This window comes from Macaca thibetana, chromosome 13 (assembly GCF_024542745.1).
Source record: "Macaca thibetana thibetana isolate TM-01 chromosome 13, ASM2454274v1, whole genome shotgun sequence".
Classification (NCBI taxonomy): domain Eukaryota; kingdom Metazoa; phylum Chordata; class Mammalia; order Primates; family Cercopithecidae; genus Macaca; species Macaca thibetana.
In genome coordinates, this window is record NC_065590.1 from 47,230,818 (window position 1) to 47,255,860 (window position 25,043).

General features: G+C 40.0%; 1 long non-coding RNA gene across 1 annotated transcript in view; it reads left to right on the forward strand.

The window, feature by feature from the left end:
* Positions 1-23,899, forward strand: part of LOC126933626 (uncharacterized) — a 289,350-nt gene extending 265,451 nt beyond the window's left edge. Inside the window, exon 4 of the long non-coding RNA XR_007718687.1 lies at positions 8,765-23,899. This is a non-coding gene — a long non-coding RNA (uncharacterized LOC126933626). The remainder of the gene's footprint in view (positions 1-8,764) is intronic.
* Positions 23,900-25,043: the final 1,144 nt, after the last annotated feature.

Consider the following 25,043-nt stretch of genomic DNA (forward strand, 5'->3'; position numbering starts at 1 on the left):
TGGAGTAATTTCCCCCTTCACCTCTCTTTGCTGGAAAGTTCCCAGGTTGTCCCTCCAAGGGATTCACCATAGGCAGTAAAAGCCCTACTTCCAGGAGAGCCACCCACTGCCCCTTTGGTTTCAGTATGCTGACCTTTGAAGTTTCCTTCACTCAGAGTGGATGACAACCTGATATTGCCTGACCAAGGGAATTCAGAGAGACTGAAACCCTTCAAATGGACTCTGTCTCTTGAGTGTTATAATTTTTATCCTATTGCGATAAAGAGTCAAAGAGCTACTGAGACCAGAGAGAAACACCCCTAATTTCCATAGGCTTCTGAAGCAAAGTTTTTGACTACTGACCCCAATGAAGCACAAGCTCCTCATTTGTGTTCTGTGAATTTTCACAAAGGAATCTCTCTATTCTGATTTGCATTTGTAAGTAAAGAAGGAAGCATTGCTCTGCTTGCTGAACAGACAGATTAATCTGTACTTAAGTGTTCCATTTTCCCACAGTAGGGTAAAAACTTTGCCAGCATGGTGAGGAAACTGAATGATTCAAATAAACAAATATTTTGGTTGTTGGAGAGTTATGGCAGCTACTATATACATGGTTTCTTATTTCCAAAGTGTCAGAATCCAATAATTATTTTTTGGAACAATTAACATATGGAACATAGTTGTATTAGATATATACTAGTATCTGTATATGGGAGTTACAGACATCTATCCAGGAATATATAAATAAAGAAAAAAAGAATTCCTCTTGAGCATTAAGCCATAAAGTCAACATCTATTGGATCAGAGCATAGATAAGCAATGTGTTACAGTAATGAACTGACTTTCACATTCAGAAATACCTGGTTGCAAGCCAAGTCATTGACAAATCTACACAAATGATATGTTTATCGGAGAAGGGACTAATCAGATACAAATGTAGAAAAAGAAGAGAATCATGGCAGTAATCCTCAGCTCATCCAAGTCTCATCCAGGAGAGACAGAGGTGATGCTGTGCTTTGGTTGAGATGGGTATATCTGGCTATGCCGTCTAACACACCAGCAGTCCAATTGCTTGTTCTGATTCACATTAGCTTCCGATAAGTGTTCACCTCACCATGAGGCTCTAGCCTGGAGGAGAAAGCTACAGGGGCAGCCTGACTCAAGGATTTTGATCTGAATGAAAATAATATTTCTTATAAATAAATAAATTAGTCTCCCAAGCTTGGTTTTCATGAGTCTCCCAGTGACAGAGGAGCTGTTCTTAGGTGTGCTGATGAATTAGGTTCCAGAGGCTGTCAAAAATACAGTCCAGACCCTTACTAACCAGGGACCCAGTTCCATATTATGTCATGTCCATCAGGGTAAATGCAAGAAGGAAATAAATGTGGGCCTGTGAGACCTCATGGGGGACAGCTCGCTGGGCCATCCCCAGATAGGCACATCCTTCTGTATGTTTGCACTGTGGCACCACTTCCTCTAATGAGAATTCTCTACCTGTCATAAGCAATATGAGTATACGTACGAGTAGGTAAGTCAGATCCCTGTGTCTCTCTTTTCCTCCTTTTTACCATAGCAGGCAAGACTGCTGAGTCCTCAAGTCAACCATTTAACATTTTCAGCTTTGTTATTTTCCCTGCTTAGCCCTTGAGTGCTGTGTCTAGGCTTGAGTTTAGCCGTTTTTTCCTTTTTCTTCATTTCTTTAAGAGTTTTATTAGATTTAATTGGCACACAGTAACAACACATGTTTAAAGCATGAGATTTGATGAGTTTTGACATATTTGCATACCCATGAAACCGTAACCATAAGTAAGATAATAAACATATATATTACCCTCAAAAGTTTCCTTGTGCCTCTTTGTAATTCCTATGCCCCCTGCTCCTGGGTGATTACTCATTGACTTTTTGTTCTAGAATTCTGTTTTAAACTAAGCTCTTGCAGGAGTCTTTTTGCATTAGTAACCTGTAATAACATTTTTTGCCTTCCTAGCTTCCCTTAATCCAGTTGCCTAAACTGACCTTATCTAGCTCTATTGAAAACCAGTGTCCGCATTTCACTGCTTGCTACAATAATTCCCTGTTAATTGTGACCTCCTTATCTGAATTGTGTTTCATTGTTTGCTGCTAGAATTATTTCATTTAACATTCTTGCTGCATTGTTCACCTGTGTGGCTTTCTATACCCTTGGCACCAACCATCATCAGCTAGTTTCCACCTTTTTTTGGCTGCCACGCTCTGCATGGCAAATAACTTTGTACTGCCACTACTTTACTGCATGTACTTGATAGTTCTGGTGAACTTCCCCCTTTGCCTTCTGGAAAGCTCCTGAATGGTTGCCTAAAGTCACTGGCCTAACCAGTTGTTAGCTTCCAGTCGTCCTGGAATGAATCCATCTCATCATCTGTTGACCCCAGTACTACCAGGAAAACATTTAACACTAAAATTAAACCAAAGTTATTTTGATTATTGGTAAATTCTAAAAGCTCCTTAGAATCATAGGGTGCCTCAGGGGCGCCATTATAAATGTCACTGGCCTGTAAATATGTTGAATTGACTTACTGGTTAATAGAGAATTCTGGGTTTTAGAAAAAAGAATAAATTTGTGATAGTGACTAGATCCCAGCTAATGAGAAGAGTCAGGGAAGAAGGTTATCGCAGGGGCTATAAGCCTATTTTCAGGAGAATTACCATAGCTTTCTCTTTATTTCGTCTTTGAATACTGAGATTTTTCTTTTGCTGGAGAAACTCAAAGGGCACAAGGTAATTACAGCTTCTCTCCCTCTGCCTTAACCAGCATCAGGGTGAAAAATTAAACAAAAAGAAATTTAATTCATTTCTCTAACATTTATTAAGTTACCACCATGGCCAGACTCGAAGTTACTTTGTGAGGAGACTTAAAGTGAACGAGGTCATCTCTGCTCTCAAGTTGCTGACAGCTCAGTGAATGGGAAGGAAAAGTTCCTGCTCTAATATCAGAACTTGCCTTGGCGACTTCCTTGTTAGAACAGTTTTTTTTTTTTTTTTTTTTTTTTTAATGCTGCTTTTGGGTTCCAGACTCTAGACCCCATGTGATTAGGGGGTTTTTCATGCCTTAGCTAATCTCCCAGACTCAATCTTAGACCTAACTTGTTTAAAATACCTGCTTGATCATCTGGCCCTGGCAACACCTCGGAAACTTTGATGCTTGACTTACTGGTGCTCAGCAAGCTCATTCCAGGTAAACTATTCAGGCAGCTCATTGCATTCTGAGATGATGGTGGGACACGCTCTGCTGTGGAGAAATGGAAATAGCTGTGGCCCGTTTTCATGTGTTACCCACTGAATCTGCACGTCCAAATTGCTCTGTATACTCTTATGAAGTCATAGGGCTGTTTTCTTTCTACATACCTTCTGAGGAGTCTATGGATTCTTGATCCATGATAAGTTTTTTGTTTTTGTTTTTTTTAAACAAATGAAATTTTGGAGGCAGGACCAAGCCAGTAGGGTGACTCAGGCACCTCTACTTAGTGAGTCTCCTTCTACCTTTGAGGGAAAATTGCATAAACACAAAGAAATGCTGCTATTCATTTAAATATCCTCACGCCCATGGTTTGCAGGTGTTTAGTGACTTTAGTTATTCATTTATTTTCTGGTGCATTCATTTGCAATTCTGGCCAATGCGGTACTCAAATACCTTGAGCTGTTCCAGAATATTTATTGTGTTAATAGTTCCAAAACAAAATTAATTTAAATTGATATATTTTATAAACACATGCCATGAAGCTATGTAACAAAAAAGTATGTCTTCAGACCTCAAAAATGAGGATGTCAATTTTAGAGTATGGTGACAATAGCTGATACATAGTTACCTGAGGCACCCATTGCCTATGGTCTTTATAAGGCCATTAGCTTTGCACAGAGTAAACCTCTATAATCCGGTGAAAGATAAAGTGCCTAGCCTTACCCAGACCCCTTTTGTGCCCTTCTGTTGTGGAGTTGATGTTATATGCATGTTTTATGGAGAGGCAAGTGGAGAATACAAAAGGAAAAAGCTATTAAAGGGCCAAATCCTCCCCACAGCTGGTAATGATGAGTCAGGAGCATGGTCATTATACATAAGCAGTTGAGTTTTGATCTCTAATGGTTCACACAATTAAATCAACATCTGCTCCTTTAGGTTCTTCCCTTAAACAGAATTTTAGAGAGATTGGGTGACAGGGATACTAACTGTCACCCAATCTCTCTAAATAATATATTAATCTCTTTAGAATATGAAATAAATATAAAAATGATATAATCATCTGCACAAATGCACTTAGGTATAAATCATTAGATTGTTTAATTAATGTATTCATTCATTCAATACATGTTTCTTAAGCACATACATATGTTAGACATTGTGACGATTTAGGGGCATAAATGTGACAAAGTCTCTTTTCACACTGTGGTCTTGATAACAAACCATATTTGTCTGAAACAATAAACTCCTGACACAGAATCTATTCCATAGGCCGGGTTCAGTAAGAGTTTATTGACAAAATCATTGTTTCCCAAAGTGTGCTCTGTGGAACACTCACCTGGAGGTGCTCTGGAAAAAAAAATAAAGAAACAGAGATTCCTAGTCAAAATGTTTGGAAAATGGTAGCTATTACCATTTTTGCTTGAGGATTCACAAAACACAATCATCTATTCAAGGCTCTGAAAACAACTTACTGAATTTTGTTTAATCCAGCATTTTCAAAGTTCATTTAATCAGGGTACCCTTTTAAAAAGTAAGCTTAATAACAATAGACTAAGTGAAAGTGAAAAATCAATGTTCAGAAGACCTCTAATGGTTCCTCCCCTGACTGCATGACCGTGGTCCCATCCCTTAGAGGCCTCATTATTGTGCCTTTTAGATTTAGTGCAGAAGAAAAATTTTGGCTCAGTACCATTAGTAAAACTGAACTATATGTGTGTGTGTGTAATACATGTATAATATACATACATACATATGTGTATACATATATATAGTTTGTAAAATGAAATATCAGTAGACAAAAACATGCTAGTCTTAAAGATTGCCCATCCTTTCTTCCAAACATAGTCCTTATAGAATCACAAATGCTTCAAGCAGATTCTAGGTGCATTTCCATCCCAAGTCACTTGGACAATTTTTATATTATTAACCACATGAGTAGAATTTAATAGGAATAGCTAAAATAAAACTTGCCCTTACCCTACCTTTGCTTGTCAGTTTCCATTTCCTGAACAGCACTGATAGGTGTTCCACTCAGAATCCCTCCCAAATCTTTGAGGAATCCTTCAACATTTAAGAAATATGAATCAAGGTTAATTAAATAAAAATGAGAGAAAATGTGTTTTTATGTTGCTCTAATAAATTTGTGGCTAGTCGATAATTGCAAAACAATATATGGGTGAAAAATAGAAGCTGACAACTCAAAGTAGCAAATGCTGATTGTATAGGATTACATTACTGCACAGGGCAATCCTGCTCCCTGCGTATTGCATGCTTCCTTGAGAAAAGCTGGGAAAGCAGGTGCATATTGCTGTGTCTATTATTTTAGTTTTACAGGTGGTTCATTGAAAAGGATTTTATTTTTTGCTCCCAAAGTTGACTTCATTCCCTTTGCAGCGAGGCTTAAGTTTCTCTCATGTACAGCCCTTGTTTCAGGCTCCATGTGATTTTTTCCTTTTTTTCCCCTTCCTTCTGGATATTGTTGCTACTGTCAAATGGGAAATACATAGAAATAGGAGATTAAAAATGTAAATTTTATAAACAGAAATCAAAGGTCCTAAATCCTTAGCAAAGAAAAGCCAACATAAGTAAGAACATTAAAAAACATACATAAATAGTGCTTCCAGGCTGAATATGTTAAATAATTCAACAGTTAAGTCATAAGCGTTCTTAAACTTAAGTATAAAAATGCCCTTGACAATATTTCACAGCCGTGCATTTCTTTAAAATATTTAGCATTCTCATTAAAGAGAATGACTTTAGTTTATATATTAGTTACACTCCTGCTTGTTAATATGAAGGAATTTAGGAGGAAAAAGCATTCTTATGTATATAAGCAAAAGGCAATTTACATACAAAGTTGGACAACTATTCACTTTTTATTTATTTCTGGATCATCTGCATCAACATATAGCTATACAGCATTTAAACAAATTTGTTCCTTAATGTGCAATATTAATATTCTGTGCCCCAAAGTGCCATTTGCTAATGCCATTGTGAAGACAGGTTCCTTCAAAGCTACACGGAAGTCCCTGCTTTAGAAAGACTTAATGAACCTTACATTTTTTGGAATACTGCACAGTGTAATGCCTATTACATATTCATTGCCAGAATGGAAGATTTCCTTTAACTCTGCGATTCCTGGTCTAGTTCTCTATAAAACATTGTCAAAAGTCACCAGAGACTTTTGTGGAAAATTGTGACTCTTGATAGCAGGATGTAATGGGGAGGTTTAGAGTAGAGAATCCAGGAGTCTATCGCCCCGCAGGGAGACGTTCTGACAGACAAATGGATGGATAATACAATTTTTGACATAATGGGATGAAAAAGTTTATGCCAGAAAGAACTGAATTAAAGTTATTACTTTAAAAGAAAGTCTGAAGTTTGAAATCATCAGAATTTCCAATGTGTGCTTCATTTTACTGCTTATATGCAGAAGAGATTTTTAACACAGAGATGCTGTCAGGTGATTGATAGAGTTACTAACAAGGCTGCCATAAAATTTTAGTTACCTCTTTGGAAATACCCACAATAACAAACATAATGTTCTTTTTTTCCCCTCCTATTTTTAATAAAGAAAATCTAGCATTGTTCTTTTATGTTTCTACTTCCTCATTACAAAAAGTGGAAGGATGATTTTCAGAGGTGCAGGATACAGTTCTGGGGGACAAAAGACACCATGGTGCAAACTTTTGTCTTTGTTGACTAGTGCTTCGTAATGTAAGGACAGGCTTGGAAGTCAGCGTAACATCTGAGCAGCAGGGCTCTGTTGATGTGGTGAGGACTCACTGGGAAGTCACCATCCATCTCTTGATGCCAACACCAAGGACTTAGCCTAAAATACCATCCCTTCCTCTCCATTTTACACCCACTTCATCCACTCAACTTGAATGTTTGGCAGCATAATGCTACTTTCATTCTCCTTTCTTTCATTTTATTTTAGACCCTCAAAAAATAATATAATCTCATAGTTGGTTTATCTGCCAATAACTCTATCATACTCATTTTTAATTACTTTATATTAACATTTCACCAAGCAGAGTACTTTGTTTCTACCCCCCATGACTCATTCGGTCATTTTGCATGGATTATATTCATTTAGTGTTTGTCCCCTTTCTGCATGTGTCCCTGCAGGTCACACCATGTCTTCTCACCTTTATATCTCAGTGCTTACCTGGCAGAAACTAAGGTGAGGTGGGTGAGGTGCCGAGGGTGCAAACATTAAGAAGCCACTTTAAGGCTTATATGAGTGAGCACCTCTGTAACTACTTGCCCTAGGCAACTCACTTGCCACCCCTCTACTTTTGACCTTGGCTTTAGCACAGTGCCTGGCACATAACAAGGGCTCAATATACACCTGGCAAGTGTCAAAATGCCCTAATAGATGAGTAAAATGGAAACCATATTTTCTATTGGTGGAATAGATACCTTAATAAAATTGTTTCCTTGCCCTTAACATTTTTGAAGATAGACAGTGATAATTATATCATACCTGCCAGAAACTGGTTTCATATAATTAGATAGGAGAAGTGAACACCTGGACTTAGTGAGAAGGCATATCTCCACAGAGGCTGAGCACTTGCCACTCCTGGCACCCAACTGGCAGAATTTATATAATCCAAAGCTTATTTGAAGAAAATCATATAATTCACTAAGACGAAATATTTGTAATTATAAACATCAAATAAAAAAAAGGAAGTAAAGAAAATCAAATGAAAGGTCAGAAAAGAAAAAGGGAAGAGAAAAAAGAAAAAAACAAAACCTGCAACTTCATCATCTTCCCTTTGCTGAATTCACTAACTGGCTTATGTGTTAGTGATATATACATCCAGTGGCATGTATATTAGCCAGGAATGTTCTGACAGTTCAGCGGCTAGAAAGCACTAATGTAGACTCCCAATGTCTACCATTAATGGGAAAGGTAGAAAAATACAGACCCCGAAAACTAGTGCTCTTTAAAATAACAATGTTTTAGTCAATGACTGACAACATATACAACACTGGTCAGAGCAATGGGCTACACCATATAGCCTAGGTGTGTGGAAGGCTACCCCATTTAGGTTTGTGTAAGTACACCCAATGATGTTTGTACAATATCAGAATGATGCATTTCTTGGAATGTATCCCTGTCGTTAAGCAATCCATGACTGTAATATGTAACATTCAGAATGTCTATGTAGATCAAAACATCATGTTGTACACCATAAATATATACTTGTCAATCATACTTTAATAAAGCTAGGGGAAATTAAATAATGTATAGAAGAAAGTGGTAATGGAGAGCATTTGATTTCTTTTTTTAACATTACTCTGTTCAAAACAAAAATAAGCTCAACATGCACTTGGGAGAACTGAACTCCAGTTTTTCAACTTTAGGGTCACCTGCCAACTTTTATTCTTGGGCTTCAGAGGGATATCTGCTTTTATTATGGCAGTGATATTTAAGAATTTTTTGTGTGTGTTAGAATCAGGAATACCTGCTTGGAAATAAGATGATGATACATACCCATTAAATTCCTATAGTGTTTTATAAAATGCATTTTCTAATGGTATTGCATTTCATTCTTATAGGAATCCTGTGGTATGTAGGTATTAGAGTCACCAATATATCAAAAAGAAAACTGTGGTTGAGAGAAGCCCAGCAATTTAATTGATGTCAGCTGGTAGGTAAGTGCATATGCAAACCACTCAGTCCTCAAACCAAATGGAAAGAACATTTCTTTCCATGCTATTATTTAAATGTATCAAAAATTGTATCACACAATTGAAACCATCATCAAGTTATTCTATAAAGCATGCCAAGTGCTACAGGCCTGGCTTATGATATTTTAATGTCATATGTTTGCATTAAGACATCATATCCATTAAAAATACTTTTGGGGGTTATTTGATGCTTTCTGGGGTGCCTTCCTGGTTTTAAAGGACACAGCTTGTGTGAATAGAATCCATATCAATATTTGAGATGACTGAAGAACACATAACCTAACGTGAGCTCTTTTTATATGGAAACAAATGCCATGCTCTCCTAATTATGACAAATACGGAAGTCACTGTGTTTAGTCAATGCCCTGTAACCTCACAAAGGAATGGACTGGAAAGCCAGCAGCCACTGGTGAGAAGCATTAGCATCTACTAGTGCCCCAGAACAGTTTGGCACATTGTTCAGCAGTGCATCGGGTAGATTTGGAACGCATTTATTGGGAAATAATCCAATAATGACCTGCCAAAGCCCTTATACAAAAGCTCTTGTGCCCATTGTCAATCATTCACCTCTGACATTTCAATGAACATCCTCTTTGGGATGGGTTTCAGCCATGCCAACAACCCAAATGCAACAAACAAAACCACAAGACTAGAGAGAAGAGAGAAGACCATGCTACCTCAAAGCATCAGAAGGAAGTAACACCCTGGGCAAGAGGTTGCCAAATATTGTTTAGCAATACAATACAGGGATCCCCAGCACCATTGTTACTGCTCACAAAGTGGCTGACATCTACCACCCACACTAAAAATACATTTGGAGACCTAAGATCCAGACACTGAATGGGATGCCAGAGAGTCGGGGGAAACTCTTGGATTCCAGAAGAGAAAAGAAATCAGATGGTCCATCACACTCCCCTAATCTCTCTCTATCTCCCTGCTACTTAATATATTTGAGTGCGTATGAGTAGAAAATCATGCAATAGAGAAACAATCTGCGTCTATCCAATGCCAAGCATCTATATGGTTAAGAGTTTTTAGATTTCATATGTTGTGATTGAAAAAAGTTACATACGTTTTTACTGGATTTTCAGATACTCATATACTACCACTGAGGAACAGCATAACCCACAAAAGTTAGAGTGTATATCTTAGTTATTTGAACACTGGGTTCAATGTTTGGTCATTATGTTGGCAACACGCAGAGCTATATAGGAATTGGTCTCTTGGCTGGCATCTCTTTATCTTGGTGATCCTGAGAAGTCTACATTTTGTTCAAAAGGGGAACCTGGAATGCCCTGGGAGTAGCAAAGTAGTAAAGTATTACCTTGTTAAAAAAAATAGCACTGTTTCAAATGCCAAACAGGAATTGCAGGTTGGGTTTCAGGACTCCTTTAAAAGAACGAAGTCTATCACATGACAATAGGTGGGTTCAGAGAGATTCATACCGGGAGACCACGTAAACGGAGGCACCAGTGACTTAACTCCACAGCAAGAGATAAAATGAATCTGAATATGATCCTGGAGAACCAAATTTGAAATTTAGCATAAATGGAAAGAGGGGATGTCCTATGGTGCATTTCATGTGAAACCTGTCTTATTCTTCTAACTATTTGGAAACACAATTTTTCCTCCATGGTGATGTCAACATTCTCAAGTCCTTTTTATTCTTGGTAGCTTTTAATTGTATAATTTCTCAGACTGGAAACTTTGCTATGATGTTAGATGATGATGTTTGGTTGAGAGGAGTGCCTAGGGATAAACTGACTTTGTGAGTACCATAAAAACCTTCTTGAGTGGCCTCAGTAGGGAAACTGAGTCTTCTTCCTTAATCCCTGGAAAAGGTAGGCTACTTACTCCCTATGCCATGGGGTAAGTGCCCATTTGCTCTCTGGGTACTATGGCACAGGATGGCAGTAATAATTGTCCATGATAAGTAATGATGTTCAGCTGCCAGTCAGGCTCTGCCATGGCAGGCTGTGAGGCACTCACTCACTGTACCTGATCCTCAGTTTTTCTGTGGGTAAAATGGGAAGATAGAAACTGCTGGCTCACTGAGGTCCTGGAGGTTCTACTACTCTGTCCCTCCATACCACCCATTGAAGAAAATTTTCTCTCAGGTGTCCTATTTTTCCATCCTCTATTCCATGTCCTATATTTTTTTGAACACCCTTTAATTCAGCTAAATATCTGGGTCCTCTTACTAAGCACCCTGGAAGCCAGGAGTGTGTGCCTGTTTTCCCCTACATCTAGCTGGGGGAGGACAGTAGGAGGACCTTTTTCATTTCATAATTCACAGCCACTGGTCTTTCCAATATCCCCAAGAACTGGCTTTCAAAAGTCTAGCAGGAAATGTGAAAAAGAGCAATGAATATGGAGTCATCCTCACTGTCCTTCCCAGAGGCATCATCATCTTCAGACAATCGATTAAGGGCGTGACACTCAGCTTGGCACTACTGAAAATGTTAAAAGAAAAAGCCACAGCTCCTGCCCTCTAGGGGCACAGACAACTGGTGATAGCATAATTAACACACATAGGGAAAATACAGAGACAACAGTAATTGCATGAACACTAAACAATTAACCACCCTTACTAAATGCATAAAGAGAATAATTTAGTTGACAAGTCACAGGCCAGGACTCTGGATCAGGGGCAGGGTAGAGTCCAGGGGGCTGGGGGTGCTCACTCTGGCAGGGGCAATGCTTTGCTCTGTGACCAAGGGAAATAAATCACTAAGCCCTTCTGTGATTTTGCAAGATGAGGGGCATGATAACTCCATCTCAGAAATAGGAAGTTAGAGAAAACTAGTAAAGATGATGTTGGTGACCTACTTGATAATATGAACGATGTTATGGTACAGTGGAAAGAGGCCTAACTATGATGCCAGGCATTGCACTGGGCACAAATATGACAAGTGCTTTCCTCTAGGACACTTATGCTCCAGGGAGTAGGGAAAACATGGACACATGAGTGACCACTGAGAAACACAGCGGGGTCAGTTTAGAGCAGGGACACCCAAGTCCTCAAAGCCTAGTCACCTGTCCCATTCTCCTTGACTTCCCTTGTCATATCACTGGGCTGATGCCCTTTTCTCCTTGGCAGTCTTTCTCTTCTTGATTTCCATAACATGGCACTGCCTTAGTTTCCCTAACTCTATTTGGAACATCTTATTAAATATTTTAAGCGATATTTTAATATGTTTACAGATTATTTGTAATTATAATTTGAGAGTGAGCTAAATAATATCCTATGATGTGGACACATCATTATTTACCTAACCATTCCTGTGGGTAGATAGTTAGATTAGTTCTGTTTTTATTCTCACAATTATCCCTTCAATAGGTGAACAGGTCAAAGAGTATGCATCTTTCTTAAGGTGTCTTCTGTGCTGCAGAAGCTGTACCTGCTGTCATCATGGCCCGTCACATGTTAGAGCCATTCCAGCGCCACCCTAATTTCTTTTTAGAGCATTCATCAGTGGTTCCTTCTCCCACTGCCCTACATCATCTTTCAAAACTCCAACCTCAGTCTTCTTTCCTTTTTACTATAATTCTCCTCAAATACAGACACTCATGATGTCAAACAAATCCTCAGCTGAGGCCTCTCAAATAGACACATCCGTCTCTGAACTCTCATCACTTGGCCATCCAACCAGCCTCTCATCCATCTATGTGCTCATCAATTATGGAGCCTCTCCATACTCCATTGATACCCTTTTCCCAGAGATACAAAGATGAAGACATGGCCTCTACCCTTAGGGCACAAATAGATTAGTGGAGTTGAGGGAGAAGACAGACAAACAGACACATGATTAAGTTCAACTGTTGCAAAGTGGATGAGGATTCTCACTTCAGTGTGGAAAGAATAAGGTGTTAGGGACAGTTTCCCCCAGAGCAGGTGACATCCAGGCTGAGTTTTGAAGGATGTGTGTGTGTGTGTGTTAGCCAGATTTAAAAAAATAACAAAGAATGTTTCTGTTGGAGAAGTAGCAGGATAAAAAGAAAGGAAGGGAGAGGGAACAAGGGGAAGTGCAAGCAGATCAGTGAGCATGGTGTGTGTGTGCATGTGCACACATGGGTATATGCATGCACACATACATACACATGTGTGAAAAGCCATTTTCATCTGGCAAGAGACAAGACCATGAATTTTTTGCTCATTGCACTAATGTTTGACCTTTCTCCTGAAGGGTCTAAAGCAGGAGGGTGGCATGGCCAGGTTTGTTTTTGAGGAAAAGTGCTCTTCCAACAGCAGGGCAGAATGGAGGCAAGGAAGAGAATTGACGTACCCAGTGGAAGAGGTGATGAGGACTTAAACTAAATCAATGACAAAACTAAATCAATGACATTGACGGAAGAGGTGATGAGGACTTAAAGTAAATCAATGACATTGAGGATGTAGAAACATGAGGAAATACCAAAGCTATTGAGAAGGTAGAATTGACAGAATAATTGGTTAACTATTTGGGAAGAAAAAGAAGGTTGGTGAAGGATGAACAGGAGGTATTAATGACCCTCAGGTGTTTGTCTGGGTAGCTAAACTTTCATGCAGCATCAGTACAGACTGGACCAGCAGAGACCACCCAAGCAGAGTTGGTCAGCCATGAGATGAGAAGAAGGTCAAAGACAAACCCCCAAGGATCACTGACATTTACATGGCAGGCTTTCCTCATGGAGGGTGCTGAATTTACATGAGTGCAACACTAAAAGCTTCCATCTTTCTTTCAAGGCTGCCCTGGTCGGAAGAGCATTCAACTCTCCAACAGCAAATGACTGCAACTACCTAAACTTAAATGATACTATGACAATTGTTATAAATTCTTGACATTTGTATGTGCCAATAATGTTGTAAGGTAGATCTTAGTATTCTTTTATTAGTGATTATTAGAGAGGCTAAGTAAGTTTTTTTGAGTTTGTGCAGCTAGAAAGTGGAGGAATTAAAATCTGACAGGTCTGTGTGATGCCAGAGTCAGGCTGCTTCAATTGTGCAACTGCCTTTGATGCCCCAGTGTTGCCTCTTTGACCCACCTGCCTGTCCTCCTCTCTGGAAAGCACTTCTGCTTCATTTCTACCAATTCACTTCCAGACTTCTTCTAAAAAGCCCCACCCCTCCCTAAGACATTCCCCCCCTCGCCGACTCATTTTATCTTCTGTTTTTTATCTCTACCAGTTTTTCTTAATCATTCACAATTTGCTCTTTATGGCTTAGATTTTGGATCAATTTGGTCAGAATATATTGGATGCCAACTGAATGCTAGATGTGACAATTAGCACTATCTAATCTGTTATGTTGTGACCTAGATCTTGGCCATATAGATGTGTGTAGGTCCTGGAAGCAGTAACAATTTTCACATATTTTACCTCCTTTTAAGGTCCCATAATATTAGCATAGAGCTCATCATGGAGTTGTGTTTGATAAGTGCTCATTGTGGGGATGGATAAGTAAACAGTAAGCTGGCCCAAGTGTTTACTGAGCACTTTCTATATGGGAATAAATATATCAATATCTATATTTGTATCTATATCGATATCTATCTATAGTCAACCATTCCTTCAACTACTATTTATTGAGAACATATTGAATGCTTGAAATACTGCCAAGATGTTGAAATATATTCAAGATGATTATGCTTATCTTTAATTTAGAGGTGAGAAAATGGGCTTAGAGAGGTTATATGACTTGACCAAGGAAGCATAGCTACTGATGGAGATATTGGGATTCGACCTTGGGTTTATCAGATTTCAAAATCTGTACATAGAGGGAGAGAGAGAAAGGAAGGGAGGAAAAGAGCAAGGCAAAAAATAAATAAATAAATAAATAAAAGTAAAAAAATAAAACAAAAAAAAACAAACAGCAGGGAAAGAAACAAACATTTAACAGATGTAGTTGATCATGGAGACAGAGGTCAGGCAGGACTGGACATGGGTCTCAGAAGTGCTGTCCAGCAAGCATGAACCAATGTGGTTATAGAGACACAGCTTTGTCTTTCATTTACTTGGGAGAGAAATGCTTCTCAAGAATGTGACTTGTTCTAGAGCATATCTCAGTTCTTAAAAGAAAAATCTTAGGAAGAAAAATATCATGGAAGATAAAAATGTAACCAACGGGTAGCCAACCTTTCTTGGAGAGGCTACAAGTGGCTTCCCTGATGACAGACACACAGCTGAACATCTGATGATAGTTAATGTGCCAGAAAACCTAACAGTCACTTGGCGCTACACAACCAATATATAAAGGCATCAAAGTTAACTTATATAATAATACAAATAAGATAATGTTAGCTGTGGAAACTGATTTACTCCAGTGTCCTGTCTTGGGGGCACTGCTAAGATCTCTGCTACACTTGTTATATTAGCAGAATTGTTTGCTTTTCTACACTTTCCCTGACATTCAGTTTCTCCCAGGAGCAAGTGGCACCCAACTTCCTTTTGTCTGTGCCTGTAGCAAAGCCACATATGAAGCCATGCTTGGCCCTTTTTTTTTCTGTAAAGGCCAGACCAGATAGTAAATACTTCAGGCTTTGTGGGCCATTCAATCTCTGTTGCAGCTACTCAACCCTGCCATTGGAGTGTAAAGCAACCACAGACAAAACATCATAAATGAGTGTGGCTGTATTCCCATAAAGCTTCACTTATGGCTGGGCGCGGTGGTTCATGCCTGTAATCCTAGCACTTTGGGAGGTTGAGGCAGAAGTTTGAGACCAGCCCAACCAACATGGTGAAACCCTGTCTCAAATAAAAATATAAAAATTAGCTGGGTGTGGTGGCGGGTGTCTGTAATCCCAGCTACTTGGGAGGTTGAGTCAGGAGAATCCCTTGAACCCGGAGGCAGAGGATGCAGCGAGCTGAGATCACACCATTGAATTCCAGCCAGGGAGAAAGAACAAGACTCTGTCTCAAAAACAAACAAACAACAACAACAACAAACAAACAAACAAACAAAAACCAAACAAAAGAACAAAAGAAAACCAAAACCAAAACCAAAAAACAACCAACCAAAACCCAATTCACTTACAGGCACTGAAATTTGAATTTAATACAATTTTCATTTGTCAGTAAATATAACTTTTCTTTTGTTTAAGCCCACTTTAAAAAATGTAAAAAACATTCTTAGCTCATGGCTATACAAAAATAGGCAGTGGGCTAAATTTTGCCCCTGGGCCGTAGTTTGCTGACTCTTCACTAGAGCACAGAAATTTCAGGATGATTGGATTCTTCTATGTACCTACGGCAGCTTTCCAGAAGAAAATGGTTAGCTAACTCCATTAGTGCCTCTGAGTTTCAACTGTTAATTGACATTATTTCTTAATTCCCAGCTATATTTTAAGGAATGAACCTAAAGAATTTTAAAGTCATTATGTGGGTGAGGGACTGTTAAAAATAAATCCTTCAGGTTTCAAAGTGGTAGAGAGGGAATATAAGGTGTTAAGAAACCCAGGAGTTTTCAGGCAAGTGGTTCAAAAAGCATCAGGGTGGGCCACAAGTCGTCGCTAAAGGTCATCGGTACCACTCTGTGTCTTCCCTTTATGTACTTTATGCCTCTCATAAAATAAAGTTAAAGCAGTTTAATTTAACAGTCTAATTAGTAATGGATTTTTCATTTTATCTTTTTAACTATGTGTGATACAAAAATGAAGCCTGGATTTGACTCAGGCCAGGGAAGGATATTTATATATTAGCAGTTTAAAATTAGGGCTTTCTGACAGCAGAGTCCAGGTGGAAGATAATCTGTTTCTGTTTGATTGCTAAAGAACTGATAGGCATGGGGAGATACAGCCGTATCTTTTCTCCAAATAAGATTTCCAGAGTTGGGAGAACTCTTTAAGCCTCACTTCAACTGTTATGCATTTTCCTCATTTTGTACGTGGTCGATTTTGTATGTGGATGAAGTCACTGTTACTTAGACAGCATCTAGGTTTAGATGCAAGAGTGTTCAATCTTTTGGCTTCCCTGGGCCACATTGGAAGAAGAATTGTCTTGGGCCACACATAAAATACACTAACGATAGCTGATGAGTTAAACAAACAAAAATTGCAAAAATATCTCATCATGTTTTAAGAAAGTTTATGAATTTGTATTGGGTTGCATTCAAAGGCATCCTGGGCGGCATGCGGCCTGTGGGCCGTGGGTTGGACTAGCTTGGTTTAAAGAAAGTTGGGTTTATGTCTCCACTATTAGTTGTCCTTTGTAACAGTGCTCCTGCGAGCTAAGTGTGGACTTCCTTTCTTCTCTTTCTCTTTTGTTCTCTCACATATGAAATGGAGAACAAAAAATTGCCCAACATGGTCTCAAAATTCAGCATCTTGGGATTCATTTTCTTAATTGGTTTTACACCTCAGAGCCACAGCATGAGGGGCTGGGCAAAGACAAAGCTTTGAGTGCAGACCAGGGATCTTGAAACCGGACCAAGAGTCCAGAGAACCATCACCTCTGGGAGCTCAGGGAGGCTGTGCAGCAAGAGGCCATGGGCCCGTGGTAGACTCACACTTTTCTAGTACAAGCCAACTTCTTTTTCTCTTTCTTTCTTCTTCTTCTTTTTTTTTTTTTCTTTTTGAGGCAGAATCTCACTCTGTCACCCAGGGTGGAGTGCAATGGCGCGATCTTGGCTCACCGCAACCTATGCCTCCCGGGTTTCAAGTGATTCTCCTGCCTCAGCCTCCTGAGTAGCTGGGACTACAGGCACACGCCACCACACCTGGCTAATTTTGGTATTTTTAGTAGATATGGGGTCTCACCATGTTGGCCAGGAAAGTCTTGATCTCCTGACCTCATGATTCACCTGCCTCAGCCTTCCAAAGTGCTGGGATTACAGGCATGAGCCACTGCGCCTGGCCATATAAGCCAACTTCTACACTTATTTTGTGACTTGACTTCTTCAGTCATTTAATCTTCTTCCCTGGCTCCAAGTGATTAGTCCTTAAATGCCAATAGATATCCCCACTGATGTAATATTTACTTGAGAAACACACAGCTTTTCAGATCTGAAAATACGATTGTTTAAATAAACAATTGTGTCAAAATAGAAAAGTTCCTCAACCTATACAAAACAAATCCTAAAAATGTCTATATTTCTGTTCATTTCTATGACAAATCTGTCCTTTTGGGGGATCTCTAACATATTTTTTAGACTGGAAAGCCTAGATCAGAACTATTTTTTTTAAATAAGATGCCTCTAATTTCCTGAGTTGCATTTTGTAAGGTAGTTGTAACAGACACATATCTTACAATATTTTAGAAAAGACAAAAAATGTGTCTGTCTTGGAAAACAACTTGTTTTCTGATGATGTATGTTCAGTTTACATTCTGAAATGCAACTTTTTAATTCTTTTTCCCAAAAGGGCCGCCCCTATGCACACACTTCAGGGGGCATGTGCAGGGCTCTGCCTCCACTTCCTCCTTGGTGCCTGGGTTTGGGAAAAGAGGGCTTCATCCTCCAGGTTGGAGGCAGCCCAGTTCACATGTTCTGTGAGTGTTACGAGTTCTGCTTCTGCTCCAACTTTCAGGCAGGCTTCATTGGTTTCACTGGAGATTGCAGCCCCAGGGACCTGGAGGCAGTCAGCATCTGAGGTTAATTGTAAGAGTTTTCTTTCCCCACCCACAGAGATGAACACAGATAAACCAATTTGGTAATTACTCTGCATCCTGGTGCCCTCCTCAATTGCTCCAATAATGGAATAAACTAGGCCAAGGGAATATTTACCCAAACATGGGTGGAAAAATCGCTTACATAAATTGGACACTAGCTCCACCCAACTGATTTGATTCTTGGGGATGAAAGAACTAGAAGGTGAGAGGTGGGCAGAAAGAGGAAAGTGGTCCTGACGGTGAGGAGCTTGCAGAGGAAGATGTGTTCTTTCAGGTGACATGGATTGGATGCTGTAAATGGCAGAAGGGAAGGGTTGGTATGACTTTCCCAGTTCTGGCTGATTCATTTAATTCACTTTGGATGAATCCACAGCTGTGATTTTTTTGTCATTTATGTGGATGGTACCAGGCATCCTCTTGTAAAGTAAGCCTGGTTTATAGCGGTCTTTCCTTTGCCACTGGAGTTATATGGTTCAAAAACTACAAGAATTAGGCAGTAGGATTCAGAGGCGAGTGTTTCTAGAGAGAGACAACGGGAGAGGGAGAGGGAGATAGAGGAGAGAGAAGAGAAAGAAAGAGAGAGAGAAAGAGAGAGAGAGAGAGAGACTGAAACTGAAGGGGTTGCATTCTCTTTTGGGTGCGGGGGGATGAGGGCTGTGTTGCAGCCAAAAGAAAAACAAAAGATGGCACAGAGAAAGCAGATTCACTGAGAAATGAACCCCGTTGCCTACTCTGAAAAGGTAAAGGAACAAACACAAAAAGAAGTGTAAGGGACCACTGGCACCTGTTATCAGTCATTAACAAACGACCATGTACTGCTAATCTGTGATCATAAAAAGGCCATCTGCTAATGCTCAAAGGTCATTAAGATGCCAGTCATGTTTACTCTGTTCTCATTGGTTGGGCTGCTGATCATTTCTTTAAAAAAAAAAAAAAAAAAGAAAAAGAAAAGCTTAAATGATTATTGTGGTGGTGCCTGCTAACTCCGCTCTAGTTGGGGGTCTGTCGGTGTTTCCATTATAAACCCCTATTCTCAGTGCTTTAAAATACAGTCATAAAAACAACAGGTTAAATGTGTATGCATGCGTGTGCACATGCATGTGCATATTTTTCTTTTTGGATGGGAAAAGTTTAAGTACTCAGCTTGACTCCATTTATGGTCAATGATATTGATTAGAGAGGAGAGGTAATTTCTCCATTTGGGGCTTTTATTTAATCTGACTGACAAACCTGTTGGGTTAATAGCCTGTTCCCAGTTTTTAAAATTTGTTTTCCTTGATAAAGTAAACGTTGACTCAAGTAAGAGTCATCATCCCAACCTGCAGGAGATCTTGGCTCTTCCATGCTGTGGAGAGAATTGCATTACATGTGGGGTGACCAAAGACTGGATCACAGTGCTGCAAATGCAGCTCAGAAAGGGAATCTACTGATTAAAGCTTGCCTTCCTTTTGTATGCTGCTCCTGTCCTCAAGAGTTACTACATGGGTTACCCAATTTATCTTGTTTCTCTAACCTTTTCAAATAGATTTGTATATGTAGTTTTCTCTAAAAAGGAGAGTGGAAGGGATTTCTTTCTTTTTTTTCTTCAAGAAACTGTGAATTCTGCTTCACAGGACCTTGGCAGATGATATAAACATGTTGAGTATTGAAAGGTATCAATAATATAGCAATTATCTAGAAGCAAATATTCTTATTATTATATTACATATACATATGCAGGTGTACTATATATCTGTCTAGAACTATCTTTAGAGAATTGCTCTTTCATTTCATTTCCTTTATATTTTATCATCTCTTCTTTTAGGATTCTCCCAGGGAAGGAATGAGGGAAAAAAACCTTGGTGTGTAAACCAATTGATCAAAAGAATCAAAAACAAGCTCTACAATTCTAAAATTCCATCTTCAATCTGCCCATTGTAGCTAGTCATAAAGGTAGTTCTTGTCAATAAGTGGCCCTACAGACCATATATTCTACTGCCTGGCCAAAGCAGGTGCGAAAGCCAGGGCCCACTCCTAAAATATTTTAGCAATACTCTTTGTGTGCATGACTGTGTATGACTCAAGGATAAAGCAAGCAAGGATGGCCTGACCTTCAAGGTTATATCAACATAGACTGGTGAGTTTAAATGTGATTTTCAAAAACCCAGTTTTTAATGTCTTCTGAGATTCTTTAGTGATGGAGGCCGAAATTACTATTCAGATTTTTTCTCCTTCATTTTTGATAACACCACCGTTTCTCATTGCATCCTTGCCTTTCATCTCTGCCAATTAACTAAGTAGTCAGAGCCTTGTTTTGAAAAGTTCTGAGTAGTTAGCGAGCTCTTTTTTTCTGAGCCAAGTCAAAGTGTCCTCTGGAGGCCTCTGAATGAGGGGTCTGTCCATTGCCCCCACCCCTGTCTGCCTGTTAGTGCAGGCCTGGGCTTAATCTTTCCCTTTCAAGGAGTTGCAAGGGGGGAGGGAGTTACAGAGTAGGGGGTGGGGTGGTGACCGCAGGTGGCTGAAGAAAGGGGTCTTGTTCTCGTGATGCTAAATGGCTGGTTAGCACTGCTTTTACTGTGAAATTCAGCTTCTGTCACTTCGTGGTTAATTGCTTTATTATTCTCAGATCCAGATTGGACCTGATTTAGTTCTATCAGGAGCCATGACTCTCCCTGGCATTTGGCCAGGATCCTTTCGATCCTTTGATCTGAGGTTTTATAATCACATCACCGTTTAGGTTGCAGCAGGAGGCATGGAGCTTTTGCTGCTGCTTTCTACTTAGAAGCGCACAGGGTTGCTCAGTAGGTAGATGGAGTATGACTCTGACCGGGGCAGAGCATTGAAGAATGGGGTCTTATCCTAACTCAGTTTCTCCTTCCTGGTCTTAGACTTTATGGGTTTAGTTTGCTTTTCTCCCTCCATTTGGCCAAAAATGAGGATGGTAGCAGCCATATGGACTTGCCCCTTCAGTGAGTTTTTTTCTGGGCATCTCAAAGTTGGACCCTAGGTAAAGTTTTGCTTTCCTCTTTTGCCAAAGTTTTTTTTATATCAGCTGGCTGCCCTTAATGTGCAGCAAGTCAACAGGTAGTTTGAATGGTCTCCCCTAATTGTAAGCAGAGGCTGACTGGCCCCATCAATTGTTCTGGGACACAGACGCCAGGGATGAAAATGTCAAGTGGTCCACAGGCTGCATTGTTAGTGTGCCTGCTGAGGATGAGGAGCAGGAGCAACTACGGTCTGAGACTTTTAATAGGCAGGGCTGTAAAATGTTGGCCAGGCCTAAGTCACAGATGCACCACAGAGCTCTTTCAAGCCCTTATTCCAATGCTCCATTTGTAACTATTTTTAACCTTATTAAAAAGGAGTGAAATGCATCAGCTTCACAAGCACATACTAGAGTCTTGCAGTAAATTTATTTGGTTTATAACTCCACCTTTGATTCAGAAGGCCAGCGGACATGAGAACGTGGATAAACATAAATCTCCTCCAGATCTGCTTGTGGGAACCATATGCAGTTAGGGATGTGCTGGAGATCAGCACTGGGTCTCCGCTGGAGCAGAGGGGAAGGCGAGGCTCCACTCTTCGAGTTTTCAGGCAGCTCAATCTTCAATTCAATCTTGCAAAGACAGAATTGGTGGCATTTGTGTAATAGAAACACAGACAAAAGTCAGAAGCATGTACCCAGGCAAGTGATGTCTGATAACTTGAGCTCCACGTGACCAGTCTCCCAGGACAAGGTCAACGGGCCCATGGAAGCCAACTTCTATAGCAGAAAGCAGGAGTGGGGCCAGAATTACAGGACTGAAGGCTTTCTCTCTCTCTTTTTCACTTCTCACATGACAGTTCCTCTTCTGTCAGTGGCAGGGGCTAAAATCGCATTTGAAATTTCTTCTAAGTTTTCTCATTTGGAAAGTCTTTGCTAACTTGTGAAAGAAGGACTTTTGGGGGTCAGGCATAATCTTGGCCTGAAGTACCCACACAAATCTCTTTTTTGGGGATCCCAAATAAAAATAAGCTCTTGCCTGCCATGCTGTTTTGAGTTCAGGTCTCCACTATGTAAAGAAGCCTAAATTGGACTAAAGTTCACATAGATGGTCAACAAGGAGGCCTGAGATGAGTTGACTTGATACAAAAAGTTCTGGTTCATAATTTTAGCAGTCATTGTGGAGCCTGCTGTGTGTCCTTGCCAGGCTCTAAGGAGGGCTGTCTAGGACAAGAAAGATTTCTGTCCTCCAGGAGCTTGTCTTCTTATTAGAAACACCATGCCCAGTTATTATAGAACTGCGTAGGGCAGTACTTGACTGGGGATTTAACACCACTGAAGGTCAGAGAAGAAAGTATTTGTGGTGCCAGGACAGGGCTCTCTGATGAGAGCAGGAGCACTAGATTCTCTGCTAATGTGATATGTAGGCTCTAATGGACATCTGGTACTTTTGACTGTTGATGATTACTTCTCGTTCACTTCTGGCAACAGAATTCCTTTTCCTGTGGGATAGTCCATTCCATATGATTGATTCACCTGGATTGACTTCATCACAGGGCTGGGGGCTGGGCATGTGACCAAGATGTAGCCAGTCAGAGTATTTCACAACTTTGGCTATATTGATTGGTCCAAGGATGGGCACCTGACCCAATCTGGCCAATCACAGTCATCCTAAGACTTTCTCAACAGAGCTATAGGGAAGACTTGTTCTTTTTGGGGGGCTTGCCAGGCTGGACATGTGTGAGGGAGAGAGTGTTAATAGCTCTCCTACCTCGTGTGAGGAGACCCAGTTAGAACTGAACAGAGATAAGCAGAGCTAAGAGTTGGCAAGAGAAAGAGACATCATTTGGTGACCTCATTTGGACTTGTGTCTTAAAGCCAATTGTGTGGGTTAATAATTTCTTTTTTCTCTGCTGACTTAACTTCTGTAACTTATAAGTGGAAGAGTCTAATATGGGGCTAGGGGGTGGCAATGGAAATATTTCAGGAAAGTGAGGTACTGGTTTCTATGTTAGTACTGGTAGCTCATAAGCAATTTAAGTGACTTAACAAAATCGCAACAACAGGATTTGTCACCCTGGGTAGCTTTTTCCTCTTGAAGACCAGAGATATGGGAATGTATAGAATCAAAGCAAGATGAAATGTTTATTGGTCCTAGGCCCAATGTACCTATTCTTAGAAATATATTCATGAAGTTGACTCACTACTCAAACCTTCCCAGCTTCCCCAGAACCCTCACTGTCACCACATATTCTGCTTTAGAACACACTTTGAAACATTTGACCAGAACATTCAATTCAACAAATATTTAAGCCTGTGAGTCAGGCACTGTACTAGGTTTGGGGAATACACTGATGGACAAGCTAGACATGGTCTCTGCTCTTATAGAATTTATGAACTCAATAAAATAGTGTAAACTGAAATTGTTTAATGAGAAGACAGTTTTCTCATGACCTCACTCTGGTTAAACATACAATGGCCAAAATCTCTCTTAAGACTTTGTTTATCCACTGGGCCTCGGGACATTAACTCCTTCTTGGGGTTTGTCTGCCAGTTTAACTGCAGATAAACTTTATGTCATAACTCATTGGCCTCGATTAATTATTTTTATTTTATTTTATTGAAACAGAGTCTCTGTCACCCAGGCTGTAGTGCAATGACACAATCTTGGCTCACTGCAACCTCTGCCTCCTGGGTTCTAAGTGACTCTCCTGCCCCAGCCTCCCGAGTAGCTGGGATTACTTATAGGCACACGCCACCATACCCAGTTAATTTTTTTTTTTTTTTTTTTGTATTTTTAGTAAAAACAGGGTTTCACCATGTTGACCAGGCTGGTCTCGAACTCCTGACCTCCAGGTGATCCACCTGCCTTGACCTCCCAAAGTGCTGGGATTTCAGGTGTGAGCCCCCACGCCCAGCCTAATTTTTTTTTAATTGATGCATTTATTTTTTGAGATGGAGTCTTTGTCATTCAGGCTGGAGTGCAGTGGCACAATCTCAGCTCATTGCAACCTCCGCCTCCCAGGTTCAAGCAATTCTCGTGCCTCAGCCTTCCGAGTAGCTGGGATTACAGGTGCCCACCACCATGCCTGGCTAATTTTTGTATTTTTACTAGAGACGGGGTTTTGCCATGTTAGCCGGGCTGGACTTGAACTCCTGAGCTCAAGTGATCTACTCGCCTCAGCCTTCCAAAGTGCTGGGATTACAGGTATGAGTCACCGAGCCTGGCCATGGCTTGATTAATTTAAATGTCAAACTCCCAGGAGTTGGGCCATTTTTATTAACTTGCTTTGCACCATGCTGATTACAGGGTTATGCTCAAATTAAAACAATAAAAACAAAAAAAATTAGAAAGAATAAAGGGAGACATAAAAAAAAGAAAGAAATGATAAATGTGTCAATTCCAGTTAAATTAAGCATGAGCATAGCTTCCCTGTGTTCTCTTTACAACATCCTCCCCACTTTCTGTTTTGGTTTGGCATGTCAATAATTGTGTCACTGATATTGCACTTGTATGCTTCTAAGTAGTGATACACCCATGGTAGCAGAATAGAATAGCTCAGGGGCCATATGTAATGGAGATGCTAGATGCTAAAATGCCTC